Below are 12,740 nucleotides of genomic sequence, written 5' to 3' on the forward strand. Positions count from 1 at the left end.
GTTCCTCCAGGTGCTAGAGATACAGCAATGAATAAACAAGGAATGTTCCTGTCCTTAAAGAGTTTGCATTCTGGTGGAAAGTTTTAAAACGTTACAAGTAAATACAAACTTACAGTGTGATTAAGGTTGCCATTCTTTAGCAGATAATACGTTGTGTTTGAGATCCTTGTGGGACACCTGTGTGGAAATTGTTTAGTTGGATGTTATTTCTATGAGCCTGTTGCTCAGGAGAGAAGCCTTGGCTACAGATGTAGATTTGGGAGTCATCAGCATATGGATAGTTGCAAGTGACAAAAAGAAAAACAATACAGACTAGTGCATGCAGAAAAGGGAACTCATTGGCCTAGGACACCAAAAAGCCCAGGAGTTGTTTCTTTGGTTTCAGGCATAGCTGGATCCAAAAGTTTATATGATAATTTAGGGGATTTTGTCTCTCTTTTAATGTCTTGGACTATTTTGAGCGTAATAGTCTCTGGCAACCTCAAAGTCCCGAACTCACATCTATTGGTTCAACAACCTCATCAGAGGCTAGGTGCAGTGGCTCACACCTGTAATCCCAACCCTTTGGGAGGCTGAGGCAGGAGGATCACTTAAGGCCAGGAGTTCAAGACCAGCCTGGGCAACACAGCAAGACCCCATCTCTACAAAAAATTAAAAACTAGCCTGGCATGGTGGTGCACATCTGTAGTCCCAGCTACTTGGGAGGCTGAGGTGAGAGGATCACATGAGACAGGTAATTCAATGCTGCAGTGAGGTATGATCATACCACTCTACTCCAGCCTGGGCAACAGAGTGAGACCCTGTCTCAGGAAAAAAAAAATCAAAGTTGCATTTGTGTTTGTTTGTTTGTTTCCTGCAGTTCCAGCAGAAACGTCTCAGTGAATACTTACTGGCCCATTGTGGGTTATATGCCTATTCCTGAACCAAGCACTGTAATCTGGAGTTGGAATATTCTGATTGGCCATGCCCGGGTCACAGACCTAAACTTGTGGCCATGTTTGGGGCAGGGTCAGCTTCCACAAGTGTATTCTTCCAGAAAAGAGAAATTCTGGTACTAGCTGGGGAGAAGAGACAAAGACTAGAATGTTCTTTACAGGTGGAAACTGAGGTTTTGGATATTCGTGAGGTCACCCTTGGAGGAAATATAACGAGAAGAACCCTGAGATGATGTCAAAGTCCTGAGAAGCATGACACTTAGGAGTTGAATAGAAAAAGATGATCCTGCAAAAGAGACAGAGGAGTGGCCAGAGGGGTAGAAGGAGATCCTGAAGCTACTCTTGTCCCAGAAACCAACTCACTCAGTTTTGAAAAGGGCTGAGTGGTCAATTATGTCAACAGTTGCAGAGGAGTCAATGAAAACGAAGGGAGGAGAGGATGTATTATAATACCCTGGGCTAAAAGACTGTGAGGGAAAGCTACACAATGCCCATCACAGGATGGAAGGTAGTATTAAGGAGGAGCTGGTAAAAAGTACACCAGATCATTTGGGAGGAGGATCCAGGGAGTTTACAAAATCAAATGGTTCTAAATATCTCAGTTTCTCAAACTGAGAGGCAGGCACATCCAGAGGATCAGGAAAGCCATGGGATGAATGCAGGGCATCTCTCCTGACTTTCAATTTTATGCAAAAAATTATTAGGGCTCACATTACTTCTATAAGAAAACATACTATAGGCCGGGTGCAGTGGCTCACGCCTGTAATCCCAGCACTTTGGGAGGCCAAGGTGGGTGGATCACTTGAGCTCAGGAGTTCGAGACAAGCTTGGCCAACATGGCATAACCTCATCTCTACAAAAAATACCAAAACAAAACAAAAAAATTAGCCGGGCATGGTGGTGCACACCTGTATTCCCAGCTACTTGGAAGGCTGAGGTGGAAGAATCCCTTGAGCCCAGGAGACAGAGGTTGCAGTGAGCCCAGATTGCGCCACTGCACTCCACACTCCAGCCTGGATGACAGAGACAGACCCAGTCTCGAAGAAGAAGGAGAAGGAGGAGGAGGTGGAGGAGGAGGAAGAGGAGGAGGAGGAGGAGGAAGAGGGAAAAACATACTATATTCTGATGCAGGATTCAAAATGTGTGGGGTTTTTAACTAAAACATTGAACTTAAAAGAGACTTGTACTTGTAAGTGGCTTCCTTCAGACTCTACTCCCAGAGTTCCTTGCAGTGAGCATGCAGGGCTAACCTCTGGTTAGGAGGTCCTTGGGTGGAAAAGAATAGGAAACATGGTTGTTTGTTATTTGAGCTTTTGCCTGTTGCTCTGTGAGTGAAAAGATCTTATTTCAAGCACGTTTTAAGAAAGACCCACTTGTACATAACGATAACAATGGCTAGCATTTGTAAAGCACTTACCATGTAACAGGCACTGTTTTAAGTGCTTGACCTCACTTCTCCTCACAATAATCCCCTGAGATGGGTACCACTATCATTACTTCTATTTTAAAGATGAGGAAGTTGATGCACAAAGAGGTTAAATAGCTTACCCGAGGTCACACAGCTTCACCTGCAACCAGGGAACCTGGCTTTTAAGCCAGTGTTCTTAACCACTGCGCTACTGCCCTCCTCGTTCAGTCCCATGGTTCCCATATGGCCCAGTGCACTTGTTAATAGGTTCTGATATTGGTTCAGAAAAGAAGGTCAGTCCTCATTCAATGGTCTGTGAATTTCTAAAAGAGGCAGGGAGTAAGTTGGGGAGGCAAGATCTGGTAGCTGGATCCCACCTCTGCCCTATCCAACTCACCCCATGGTGAGACAATGGGCATGCCACAGACACGCAGAAGCAATTTTGCACCTTGGAACCATGGAATTCATTAGTCCACTGGGTGATTGTAGGTTTATCAGAACCCTACAATTACCTTTGTTGTTTGGACTTGTATTTTTAATTTGTATTATTTGTAATGTGTTCCCCAAATGAGAATAATTTCAGAGATGTTTTTTACAATAGCTGCTTTCATAAAAACATTTCACCTTAACCTTTTCATAACCTAAGGACGAAGAGAAAAATCTGCAATTTCACAGTATGAATCTGTTTTCTTTGAATGTATATGTATAAATTACTTTTTACTTCATTTCAAAACTCATGCAAGGGTAAGTACAGCAGTATATGAACCCACATGGCCCATCATTCAGCAACAACGATTGACCTACGTATAATCTCGCCCATTCCCTCCGCCATCCCTATATTATCTTCAAGCAAAAAGTAGACATCCTATCATTTCATCCATAAATATTTCAGGACATATCTCTAAAAGATAAGGATTATTTTTTAAAACATGACCACAATACCGTGATGCATAATTTCTTAACATCAGCAAATAGCCCGTGTTCATATTTCCATAAGTTATTTTTAAAATTCTGCTTGTTTTACTTTTCTATACCCCTTAATTATTAGTAACTTCATTATATTTGTTATTGTTGAAGTAATTTTCAATTTTTTATTTTGAAAAATTTCAAATGCACCAATGTAGAGAGAATACATTGAACCCCCTGAACTCATCATCCAGCTTCAACAATTACCTATATTTGACCAGTCTTCCTTCATCTACTTCCCCTTTACATAACCCCTATTTGCTGCATGTTTATAAAGCAAGCCCCAGACAACATTTTGTGTTATTGGACGTGCATTCTTAGCTTGGTTAGAGGCAAGAAAATGTGGAGATGTTTTCTGGTAGGCATTTATATATTTATTTCACTTCTAAATCCCTAGAAAAGGATTAGATTAAATGCAACACTTTTAGCAGATCAGATAAAGTGCCACTTGGCTTTTTGCTATTTCTTTTTTTTCTAAAAATGTTTAAAATAAAACCAAATTCTAAACAAATTGCACTAATAGTCTATGACATGAGTACCAAACAGAATATTTGTATCATGTGAGTTCTGTCAGCTGTGCCCAGATCTTTAAAAGTACACATTTTTCTAAGACTAATTGAATAAAAGCTGAAACAACAAATTTTAAGCCTAATTATAATTCTGTTTAAAAAGGAAGAAAAAATATAAAGATTTACCATCAGCTGGTTTAGATTCAAAATGAGGCCTGAATGATGACACTCCATTGGCAAAGCCCCTGGGTTCCTTTCACACTCCTTCTAGATTTTAAAATCCACTATTTTTCAAACAGCTCTTGAGGGATCTGTAAGAATTGTGTGTCTTGTTACCTGGGAGGCAAAAGAAAGAGTTCAAACTTTAGGGGCTGATGAAATAATGACACAGGTCATAATTTGTTGAGATTTACCAAGATGCTTTGTTTTGTCTCAGGGAGACTTACCATGAAATTCACAGTAACACTCACACTAGCTGTAAAATCACAGTGTGTCGCCATATCACTCGTTCTGTCATTGCCACCACGAGCTAATGACAAATGACAGCCATATTGGCTTATACACCATTACAAACCCAGGGGGGTAATGAAAACTTGTCATGGGTTAGGTCAAGCGAATAGCAAGAGAAGAGCTATTGAGCATTTTCAGTAACAACAGCAGAAAATCTGGGCAAACAAAAAGTCATCGGTTAGGATTGCAAATTGGTTCGACACTTTTGCAAAAGGTTTGGCAGTACCAATGAAAGCTAAACATGCATGTACCCTATAATCCAGCAATTCCACTTTCTGGCACTAGAGGTCAGAGTAGTGCTTACCCTGGGGCACTGGCTGAGGGGGCGTGAGTAAGCCTTTTGGGGGTCCGGAAATGTTTTATATGTTGATGTGGTGGTGGTCACAGGTACACCCTGTGTATTGAAACAGGTATACCCTATTGGTATACACACTGGTGTAGACACAGATATACCCCGTCTTTGTGCACTCCTATAAGCTGTATCACAAACAAAGAAAAGTAGTTAGTAAACATTCCTAATAAAGAGGCTTCTGCAATGTGCTAGCAATTTAAGAGAACTTCTGTCTCTAGGTGAAGACAATGCTGTGTTCACTCTCCCAGGTTGAAGACTCCCAACCGAAATGTGGGGGTGGGGTGCAGCCCTTTCCCCTAAGACATTAGATCTCACCTCTCCCTTTCTTTTTCTTTCTTTTCTTTTTCTTTCTCTTTTTTTTTTCTTTTTTTGAGACGGAGTCTCGCTCTGTCGCCCAGGCTGGAGTGCAGTGGCGCATCTCAGCTCACTGCAAGCTCCGCCTCCCGGGTTCACGCCATTCTCCTGCCTCAGCCTCCCCAGTAGGTGGGACTACAGGCGCCCACCACCACGCCTGGCTAATTTTTTGTATTTTTTTAGTAGAGACGGGGTTTCACCATGTTAGCCAGGATGGTCTCCATCTCCTGACCTCGTAATCCACCTGCCTCGGCCTCCCAAAGTGTCACCTATCCCTTTCAACAAGAACCTGGATCCCACCGAGATAAAAGCTCATCTTTCCCAGAAGGGCATTGCTATATTTATGGGCACTGATAAAACTTTACCCACAGATACTGATTTCTGGCTCTTTTTGACTGTTCAAATGGCCTTTCTTTGATGAATTTATACCAATGGTTGACAGTCAGGTTGCTTTGGAATTGCCCTTTCTTGGCAAAGCCAAAATTGGCAATGTCAAGTCATATATGCCAAATTACTTTTTAAAATTAAGTTAAATGGCAGGCTCTGCTGATGTTGCTTCACATTTGTTCATGCTGATATTGTAGCCTCTGCCACTTGACATTATGTTTGAGCATCCTTTAATCATTCATTGGTGTCCAGTTATTCAGGTGTACCCATTTGGTTGTAAATCATTGAAGACCCACCCTAGCTGCATTTCTATGTCGATATGCTGTCAGCAGAACAGCAGAACTCTCCCAGTGCTCACGCCTGGTAAACTCTGCTTGCACCAAGTTACTCTCTATTCACAGAGTTGAAATCAATTTTATTCTGTAAAGGGAGGCAGGCCTGTACTTTACTTGGGAAACTGCAATAGGTTCCCGGGAACACAGCACTGTCTTTATCAAGAGACTGGGGTCCTCTGAAATTGCCAGCACCTTGCAAGGGGAGGAAGACCTGTTGTAAGAGGCACCAAGTTGTCAGAGGATTTGGCTTTCAGTTTATGATGAGTAAATGTGAGGGGGGGAAACTCCTGAAGCTTAAAGAGCACAAAAAGCTTCGAATCAAAATATGGATAAATCCACACATTTTCTAGGTTAAAGTGGTTTTATGTTTGTTTACACACAGGCTTAGGAAATGTGATCGTATTAATGCCAGAATATGGCTATGATTTAGAAGGGATTGATGCTAAATTGGGAAACAAAATGATGTTACATGTACCAAGACTAAACACTATTTTATTATTCATGACTTGGTATCACACCTTTATGGCATCTTTTAAATATGAAAAAAATCTGCGAGAATGTAATGAATTAAAGCTGTGGAAATTTTCTAAAGACAACAATGCTCTACATTTTGAGGCATTACATCCCCTGGATATTTTTATTTGATTTTAATTTAAGGGTCAAATTTTTATGGTTGGGTAAACAGCGGAGAAAGATTCCATCAGCTGCTTTTGAATTATAATAATACGGGAGAACCTAGTATACCTTTGCTATTTAAAAGCTTTTTTAAAAGATCAGAACATGTGTTCCACTTCATGGTATCAAACATAGAGCAAAATGGTTCTAATTGAGAACATACTTGGCATACGATTGGATTAAAATGACTGAGAATTATAAATGTTTGAAATGTCTATTTCAGGCATGAGTAGGGGAAATGGCACTAATTTCTAGAGTATGCACATAATGATTAAATTAGCCTACAGAGATGAAGAGTATATCAGCCTTCACCCTGGAGAAGAAATACCATATGAATAAGAAAAGAGCCAATCAATTCTTTAGTGGGCAGCAATCACCATGAGAAAGTCCTTTCCCACTATCACATGTTTCCATATCTAGCCCATTTTTCTACAATTCCATTAGCCTCCCCTGTCGTATCCACCAAACTAAATAAAATGCTGTCTACAAGACTGTTCCTTAGTCAATTGCTCTGTTTGGTCATATTTAGACCCTTTTAAAGGAGTCCCAGCAGATGCATTGGGCTTATATTGGTATAGTGGAAAATGCCAACTTTTGACTTTGACTTTGACCTTTGACTTTGGCCTTAACCTCTGGCTCCATGGATACCAACATTTATATCTTCTCCTCAGCCTCAATTGTTTCTGGAAGAAGTTGGTGAACCATAAAAATCTGGATGTATAAAAAGAGTCAGATGCACACACACAATCTACATGCACACACATGTACATGCTTTTTGCTGCTCTTTCTCCCTTCGATCCTGACTCCTGGGCTCTTGTGTCTGCCTACTTCAACGTATATGTGGTTGGAGAATATTCTAAGATGAAGGGAAACATTCTGAATGGCAGCAGGATTGGGGTGTGGGTGTTAGAATAAAGGGACAGTCACTGTTAGTGGGGACTCTGCCCCTATCTGCTGTGCATTAACCTTTCCAAAATATACTAACAGTGTCCTACTGCAAGCAGTATCTGCAACTCTCTGCCTGAGCGTTTCCTGTTTGCCCAAGAACTGAGTTATCTAGAGGGGCCATGGAATAAACACCCATGAGAGCAGCCCTCATTCAATATGGGACGGGCATGAGAGGTAAATACACGAGCTTCTTCGCCTCCTGATTAAGTAGGACAGGACTCCAAGGCATACTCTATTGCATCTCCCAGAGTCCCCCCGTGGGACTGAGCCCCAGTTGCTCACAGAGACAATCTGCTCCATAATGTACTCTTCCCTGCCATGCTTCCCTGCTCCCCTGATAGAGTTTCGGATCGCCTCTCAAATAAGCTTCTTGCACTTAAATCCTTGTTTCAGGGTCTGTGTCTGTGGGAACCAACCTAGGCCAGGTGGGTTTAAATGTAAGTAATCATGGCATCTGGAACTCAAACATGTGCATTTGAATCTCCCTTTGCAATTTACTCTCTGTGATCATAGGTGAGTTACTTTATCTCTCTGAATCTCAGTTTTCTCATCTATAAAATGGGAATAATAGAGTACCTTTGCTAGTTAATGTTGGGAGGAACAAATGAGATAACATATTTGGAAGTGTTTTAGAAACTGTACAGAACCACATAAATATTTGTTATTGTTCATAAGCATGATTATTTTTTTCTTGGGGTAAAGGGCTCTTTTTTGCCTGGGGGCAGGACTTTGAAAAAACATTTTATTTTGAAATAATTATAGACTCACAGGAAGTTGCCAGGATAGTAGTACACAGTGCCATGTACCCATCCCCCAGCTTCCCCCGTATTATATGACTGTAGTAGGATATCAAAAGCAGGCAACTGATATTGGTACAGTACTGTTAACTAGACTACTGACTTTACTCAGTTTTATGCTTTTTAAGTTCTTACCAATTTGACATTCTATTTCTCCTCAGTCCTTTGGTCTCCACTCTCCCCATCTCTGGTGGTCTTTGAGGAGTCTAAACTAGCTACTTGAATCACCAATTCTTAGTGTCCACCATGTTCAAGCAGGTTCTGATTTAACACCTTCAGCCATTGTCCTAACCACACTTCAAAACTGTGGAACAAAATTCTGTTCCTTCTAATCTAAAACCTGTCACTACCTCCTGACCAATAGGTAGGCTTTGCAGGAGAAATCCCAAAAGCTTGGATCCTGCTAAGCAACTTACTGTAACAAAATGGTGAATGCAGCCAGTACTGAAAGAACTGTTTCCAATGATGAGCTAGATAACTATATTTTCATTAGGAGGTTAGTGCATTTTGTTTGGTGGCTTTAGAAGTCTGGGATAAACGTCTTCTTGTTTAATTGATTCCTACGCTTCTTAATTTTTCAAGTTGCCATGTCACCTTCTCCTTAGTACTCCTGGGACTTCAACTTCAGTGCCTGGAGAAAAAGTGAGGGGAACCTTTCTGTATCAATCCTCCAGTAAAGAGAGGGGTCATGGGGTCACTCGGAGTAGTGCCTCAGTAATCTCCTGTTTTTTCTTTGAATGCAACCATTATTCCTCCTTGGGCAGATAATTTATCTCTTCTCCACCTGCCTTCTTGGTTAAAGGTTAACAAAAATGACATCCTCCTTCAAGTTCAAACCCTTGGAATGCTATTTTAATAACCCTGCTGCCAACAAAGTCATTCAAAACAAGAGAACAGAAAATGTGCCAGGGCCAAGTCTCAGAAAACTGCTGCCATTTATTTGTCTTTCTTCTCAATGCCTATGGGTTATGCTCACAATCTGTATCTTCTTAAAAGGCTTTAGGACATACATTTTGAAGGACCCATGCCCGTTTGTTTTGTAGCAATTCGGGATGCATTTTCGAAATGCTGGCGATATGCCTCTCACAGGCTTGCAAGCCTCCATTCTTTTCTCCTAAGTTCTCTCTTCGGCATCTCACCCCCCTTCCTGGTTTCCAGACATTAGACGTTAGCTCTACAGGTATGATTCCAAAACTACATCTCATTCCCAGCATCTCTTAAGGGATCTGATCCCATATTTCACTTGCCTGCAAGGCCCACCTCTACTAGTGCTACCGCCATTCTCACAGTTCTCTGGACTCACTCTCAGGCTCCTTTAATTCCTTACTAAGAAGTGTTCCTGGAACTGTGTGGTCCCGTTCTGTCACTCCTGCCTAACACAGCCACCAGCCACCAAAGCACTGCAACATCTCATATGTCCAATGTCCAAGTAATGGATCTTAGAGATCTCCTAACTTGGAGCAAACCAGATAATGCTTTAGAAAAACATCAAAAGTCAATGATGCAAAGGAACAACAGCCTGCTTCACTGATTCCCAACTCATAAGACAGTCTTCTTCAAACGCTCCATGCTCATCCCCAGGCTACTATTTTTTGCTCCAATTATTCTTCTTGACCCAAACTGACTATTTTCCACCTATGAATTTCTGCCTAGGCTGAAAGGGTCTGGACACTCCCAGCTTTAATGCTATACCACCTGGTACTCTTTACTAATTTTTTGTCCCTTATCTTCCTCAACTACATTGCAAACCCCTTGGGGTCAAAGATAATGTCTATTTTTTGTAACCTCTGTAACACCTAGGAGTCTGCCTCATCTAGAAGTGGTACCATACATTTCTCATGATGGGTTGATATCCATATGTCCACTGGTCTCAAGAAAAGAAAAAAAAAGAAAAGAAAAGAAAAGCAAGGCAATACAACCAATTCTTATTGAGCAGCTGGATGTGCTACAACTTTCTTTAACCACCCAATCTAAGGTGGTGTATTAGTCCATTCTCGTGCTTCAAATAAAGACATACCCACGACTGGGTAATTTATAAAGTAAAGAGGTTTAATGGACTCACAGTTCCACATGGCTAGGGAGGCCTCAAAATCATGGTGAAAGAGGAAGGAAGAGCAAAGGGACGTCTTACATGGTGGCAGGTAAGAGAGCCTGTGCAGGGGAACTCCCCTTTTATAAAACCATCAGATCTCATGAGTCTTATTAACTATCAAGAGAACAGCATGGGAAAAACCCGCCCCTATGATTCAATTACTTCCCACAAGGTCCCTCCCATGACATGTCGGTATTATGGGAGCTACAATTCAGGGTGAGATTTGGGTGGGGACACAGCCAAACCATATCAGGTGGGTGCCCTACTCCCCTGTCTATCATGTCCTCAAGTTTCATTGTTTTCATAGCATCTATTTCTATCTGAACTTACCAGGTCCAGTGATGTATTTGTGGAATAGATGTTCTGTTGTGCTCTCAGATCCTCCTTTTAGGACTGTGGTTCTCATTCCTACAGGTGTTGGGAGCTATGGCTGTTGAGTGTTCTCAGCTGAGTGCCCCTCCAAGCATTGTCCTTGGAAGGGACTACCTGGCCTTTGATCACACCTCTTTCCTGAAGGCAGCCTGGATTCAATGACTGGTCAAGATGGAGGTACAAAGGCCCACTTATTTGCCTTCCCTTGGGGCAACTCTGAAGGGCTGTCTGTGGGATTGGCTGAAGCCTCTGTTACACTTGCATTGCAGTTCAACTTCTCTCTCTGCTTAATTCCTCTTCCCTCATTCTTCTATAAGTGTTGTTCCTACGAGCATCCATGATAAACTTCCTGCAGGCAGATCATTGAAGTCCATCTTCAGTGAACTTGACTTAAGGTGATTACTTTTTCATCATATGTTCTCCTCACTAGAATCTTCCATGAGAGCAGGAACCTTACCTGCCTCATTTACTGCTGGACCTAGAATAGTGTCTGGCATGTGACTGATGCCCAGAAATGATTGGTGAACCATGAATGAATGAACACATGACTTTTATTTATCTAAATCTCACAAGTCTGATGCATTTTCCATATGAAAAAACAAGCACAGAGAGACCAATGAAATCACTCAAGGACACACAGCCAGTCAGTTGTGGAACTAGGACCATGCTTGTATGAATGCAATATCCACACTCTTCAAAACCAAGCATGGCCTCTTGATGTCTTCATCATTGTGGGTAGTACCTCCTGCTTGGCTGGAGGCCATGTGTCTTTGGCTCTTGTGGTCTGGTTGACTTCTTGGTGTATTTGGCATAGAAACCCCCATTTAGCCTTTAATTCTTCACTCTCTCTTTCTCTCTCTGTTCTCTATCTTACCCATACCACTGGCATCTTCCATGCCTCTCTATGTAAGTTTATTCCAAAGTGTCTTTTTTCCTTTGGTTACACTGACAACTTGGTTTGGACCCTGATTAATCCCCAATTCAGTTGCTGCAGTCCTTGCATTGGCTCCATCACCTCACGCTCTCACCTCCTTCAGTTCAACCTATATGTCACTCCCAACATTCTTTTCCTCACCATCTTCACCATCTCAATCTGGGTCCAGGTAGAACATAGAATTCATACCAGATGCTTTTAATGAAGAAAGTTCAATGGAGGAACAACTCACTGAGGTATAGGCAGGGCTGGGAGAATAAGCCAAGATAGTGAGCCACTCAGGAACCAGCAAAAGCTGGGAGCAATTACCACCCTTAAAGCTCAAGAAAACAGTGTTGCTTTAGCCTGGTGAGAGAGCCATGGAGGAGGGTGCTTCTTGGGGGTTGGGGGAGAACCCTGGAGGGGTACAGATACTATCAGAGACAAAATGTCAAAGCAGGGAAAGAACAGAAGTCCACTGGCTTCTGTCTCCTGCCACACCCAGATCTCCCACCGGTGTCTCCCATTGGTCAAACCCAACTGGTTGTCAGGTGACAAGGGAGACTGGGTGATGCAGGGTGCTGGGGTAAGTTTCCTGAGACACAGAGCAAGACAGAGACTGGATCTGGGGTTTGGGAGGGGCAAAAGAGGAACCAGCACACCTCAATTCTATAAGGGCAACAGAAAAACTAATTTTCATGTCCCACCAACGTCATCCCACAACACCTTTCTATTTGTAGATTATGGTACAGACTATAAAGCCCTTTGAAACACATATGTCCTTTGATCTTCACCACATCCCCATGAGATAAGTGTTTTAATCTACCGTATTTTGCAGATTAGGACACAAGCATAGAGAAGCAAATTTAAGGCTCACCCAAGATCATCACACAGCTAAGAAATGGCACAGTCGAAACAAGAGCCCAGATTTGTAAGTTCAAATTTTTTTGCCCAAATCCAGCACACAGTTAAGGTGTATAATCTTTTGACACCTCTTCATTCCCAACCTCTCCCCTTTCTATACACATACACCCATGTTGTGCTAAAGCTTCTTATTAACTTACATTTTGGCCTTGGCCTTCTCCTGTGCTTCAGCAATTCTGCTTGAGATCTCTTCATCCCTCTTCATAGCTCCTTCTTTCAGTTAACTCAGGCTCATCCCCTCCCTCTTTGGGACCTCAACTCCT

The sequence above is a fragment of the Pan paniscus genome, chromosome X (genome assembly GCF_029289425.2).
Source record: "Pan paniscus chromosome X, NHGRI_mPanPan1-v2.0_pri, whole genome shotgun sequence".
In the NCBI taxonomy this organism is placed as follows: Eukaryota; Metazoa; Chordata; class Mammalia; order Primates; family Hominidae; genus Pan; species Pan paniscus.